This window comes from Oenanthe melanoleuca, unplaced genomic scaffold (genome assembly GCF_029582105.1).
Source record: "Oenanthe melanoleuca isolate GR-GAL-2019-014 unplaced genomic scaffold, OMel1.0 S013, whole genome shotgun sequence".
Taxonomy (NCBI): domain Eukaryota; kingdom Metazoa; phylum Chordata; class Aves; order Passeriformes; family Muscicapidae; genus Oenanthe; species Oenanthe melanoleuca.
Window position 1 is genome coordinate 135,634 of NW_026612662.1, and position 4,578 is coordinate 140,211.

The window sequence follows — 4,578 nt, forward strand, 5'->3', positions numbered from 1 at the left end:
GAGTCGGATTTCAGGAACCCTCTCAATCCCAGTATATCCTGTGACCTGGAAGCAAAGAGGAAAAGCCGCAGCCGAGTTTTAATAAAAGAGGTTTTGCCATTGCAGAGCTTTTTGGAGTTTGCAAAGCAAGGGAGAGGGGGAGCATGCCAGCCGGCAGGTGATGGAGAAGCAGCCCGAGCAGAACCGTGCCCGGCGAGCGCCCCAGCCCCGCTCGTTCCGCAGGGGTGCGCGGGCAGCAGCCCCGGGGCTGTGCGCGCACGGGAACGGGGAGCCGGGCGCTGCTCCGCGCTCAGGGCTGCGGGGCCTCCGCGGGACGGGGGCACCGGGAGCGCCGGGATTTGGGGCTCCAGGGCTGGCACGGCGGCCCCCGCGCCCGGCCGGGTCCAGCCGCTCGGGCTCTCCGGCCTTTATTATGCGGCAGAGCCCCGAACCACGCGGGGCGGGGGAAAGAGGAAAAGCGGGCACGGAGGATGGGAATGGGGGGCAGACGAGGCGGTCGGGGTGGGTGACCAAGGACCGAGGGCGGGGGGTGCCGGGGTGTGCGGGGCAGCGGGGACAGGGGAAGGGGCGCTGGGGGGGGGGAATGGGAGAGTGGAGGAAGGAGGGGAGGAGGAATTGGGGGGGGGGGGGGGGGTGGGGGAAACGGGAGCAGGGAGAGGGAACAGGGACAGGCGTGGTGGGAAGGGAATGGGAGGGTGGAGGAAGGAGGGGAGGATTGAATGAGGGGAACGGGAGCAGGGAGAGGGAACGGGGGGCCCAGGGTTGGGGGGAAGGAAGGGTAGAAGCAGGAGCAGGAGGAGAAAGGAATAGAACAGGGTAGGGTAGGGTGTGTATAGGTATGGGGGGCGGATGGGGGGAACCCCGCCGGGGGCAGAGGGAGGGAACAGCGAGAAACAGCCAGGGGAGAAGGGACGGAGAGCAGGGACACAGGGATGAGAGGGACAGGGAGGACTCGGGCTGCGGAGGGAAGCGGGACGGGGAGGGAAAGGCCGGGGGACCCAGGAGGGGACCCAGGAGAGGGGAGCGGGGTAGGGACAGGAGAGGGAGAATGGGGGGGACAGGTTGGGGGGAGAAAGAAAAGAAAAGGAACACGGGGAGGAGGGAGGAAAGGTAGAGAGAGAAACAGGAGGAGAGGCCGAAAGGGGAGGGAAAGAGTCGGTTTGAGGAGGAGAGAGAAAGGCGGGAAAGGGAGAAAAAGAAGGGGAACACGAGGAGGAGGGGGAGAGGGTTTGAGAGGAGGGAAAGCAGAAATCCAACCTGTCCCTGTGCGCGGAGCTCCAACGCAGCCACCGTCCGAAGCAAGCTCAGCCTGAGCAAATGGCGGCCGAGCCAATTACCTAGAGTTCAATCACCTCGGCCACGCCCCGCGCAGCCGCACCGAGACCCCGCGCACCTGTGCCGGGCCCGGCCCCGCCCCTGGATCACCTCACGGCCCGGCACCTGGATCCCCGCCCGGTACCGCCCCCGGTACCGCCGTGGGTACCGCCCCCGGTACCGCCGTCGCTGCCGCCGTCGGTGCCGCCCTTGGTACCGCCCCTGGTTCCGCCCTTGGTACCGCCCCCGGGACCGCCTTCGGTACCGCCCCCGGCAGTACAGGACCCCGGCAGAGAAAGGCGTCTGCCCGCAGCCGCCTGTCTGCGCCTGCCCGTTTCCCGCGCGCCCGCGGCGCCGCTGAGCCCACAGCCCGTGTCCGCACTCTCGGAAACGCGGCAGAAAATCGCGCCGCGGGGATCGGTGTCGGCGTCGCGGGCAGGCAGCCCACAAAACAGACTGGGGTCCTTGATTTTCCCGCCCTTTCTGCCGCCATATGTAGAAGGTCAGGCGAGTGCCGGCCGAGCCGCCATCTTGAGAGTGGCAAGACGTCACTTCCGCCCTTCTCGGCCGCCATCTCTAGTACTGGCAGAGGCCACTTCCGGCCCGGCTGCCATCTTTGTTGTGGTACCCGGAACTGCCGCCATATATAGAAGGTCAAACGAGTGCCGGCCAAACCGCCATCTTGAGAGTGGCAAGACGTCACTTCCGCCCTTCTCGGCCGCCATCTCTAGTACTGGCAGAGGCCACTTCCGCAGCGTGGCGGCAGTCCTACAGGGCAGCGTCCCGGCGCAGCACCGCGCTGTGCCCACAGGACGGCAGCGCTGCCAGGGCGCCGGAGCGGCGGCGGCTGCAGTACCGCGCTGTGCCCACAAGGCGGCAGCGCTGCCAGGGGCCGGCTCGGGGCTGGCAGCAGTACCGCGCTGTGCCCACAAGGCGGCAGCACTACCATTGCCGCCTCGGGGCTGGCTGCAGTACCGCGCTGTGCCCACAAGGCGGCAGCACTGCCAGGGGCCGGCTCGGGGCTGGCTGCAGTACCGCGCTGTGTCCACAAGGCGGCAGCACTGCCATTGCCGGCTCTGGGCTGGCTGCAGTACCGCGCTGTGCCCACAAGGCGGCAGCACTGCGCCGAGCTCAGCCCGGGGCTGCGGCGCTTTGGGGACAGAGAGAGAAGCGAAGGCAAAAAGCAACGAGTCCCATCCCTTCAAAAAATCCTCCGAAAAGAATGCCCCCAAAACACCCCGACCAAAACTAAAAGCAAATAATAAAAAAAACCCTTTAAATAAAAATCTATTAATATTTAATTTATATTCACATTCACAATCTATACACATTTTATATTTTCAATTAAGGTTGCATTATAACATATACACAATATTATTTTTATTATTTATTGTACACATAATATTTATATTGTTAAAATTCATTTCTATTTTATGCATATATCTTTATATATTATATATGTGTATGTTTCTAATTTTATTTAAAAGCCCCACCTTTACCCAAATACAAACAAAAAACCCCTTTATTTTAAACTATATTTAAATGTTTCTATTTATATTTTTCATTTTTATGTCTGCAATCAATGTATCTATATTATAAATATATTATACCAGAAGTATATATTATTTATATCCTACATTTATATTGATCTATATAGTTATGTATTTACTTCCATATATTCATGTATGCACAAATACTTCTACTTTTATGTCTTTATAAACTTATTGTATATTTGTGTATTTATTTTGCTTGTATTAATTATAAAAAAACCTGCCTTTACCAAATAAAACAAAAAAGACCATTTATTTTAAACTATATTATTTGCGTATTTCTAATCTCATATATATAATTTATATTCATACACTATATATTTGCATTATTTATATATTTAATATAAAGTTGTTACTTCTATTTGTATATATTTTATATTTATATAAATATATTTTTATTTTTCTATTATTTTTATTTTATATTTAGATTATCTATTAAAAAACCCTTCTCTAACCAAATAAAACATTTATTTAAGCTGTAGTTAGGTATTTTTTATATTTATATTTTCCTGCCTTCTACACCCAGCCCTCCCTGTGAATGTTCTGGCACTCTTGGGTCCCTCTGGGGGACGGCACCCGGCACCACCCCCCCATTCCCCACTCCCCTGCCCCTTCACCGCAGCGTGGCTCCCTCTCCTCGGGACCTTGGGGTGCCCCAAAGGACACGGGAGCCCCCGAGTCTCCACCCCCTGTCCCCCTCAGCCTTTTTTCCTCACCCCCAAAGAAGGCACACAACAACTACAACTGCCTCGGGCAGGAGCACGGCACTTTATTCGAACCCTTCCCACGGTCCATCCCCCCAAAAAGGGACTCTGCTCACGCAAGGAAGTGGGGGACAGCCCCCAGAAGGGCTGAAGTTCCTTCTCAGCCCCGCAGACACAGGCAACAAGGGGCAGAAGAGGGAGCGCCGGCAGAGAGGACACAGCAAGAAAACTAAGATCAAGGCGCAGGATGAAATGGAAAAAAAACCAAAAAACACCTGGGATGGTGAATGGGCCGCACACAGAGAGGGATTAAAAAAGAACAGGGACAGCAAATGGGACACACCCATGGGAACCACCGGCACGGGGAGCTCCACAGAGCCACACAGAGTAAAACAGGAACACGAGCGAGGCACGGAGAAGGACGCAGAATGAAACACGGTGCCAAACACGCAGCAATGACTGAGGGATACAAAGAGGGAAACAAGAACCCGCAGAGGAATCGACCGCGGCACGTGCCAGGGCGGGCAAACGCGGCCAAGGAGCAGCACAGGGACGGAGACAGAGAGGCACGGCCAGCAGGACAGAGGCTCACCAAGAGAGGGGACGGTCAGGGAGGAGCACTGGGCAGGAGCAGGTGCACACAGGTACAGGCAAAGGGACAGGGACAATGAAACATAGTCACAGTGCAGGACAGAGGGAAAAGGAGAGGAAGAAAGAATAAAGATAAAGATGCAGGACAGACCAGAGAAAAGGATTGAGCAATATTTATTTAATAAATATTAAGGACTTATTTCTTAAAGAAAAAGAGAGAGTGAAGAAGTGAAAGGGAACGGCATGGGGAGCACACAGGACAAAAAAGGAGAACAAAAGACACACTGGACAGAGAGAAGGAGTGAGAAGTTGGATATACGGCTGAAAGAAAAACAGGAATAAATCCCAGGACTAATTATTAGAGAGTATGACTGATGAACGTGTCAATAAACCACCAGCTCAAACAGAACCTATTACTG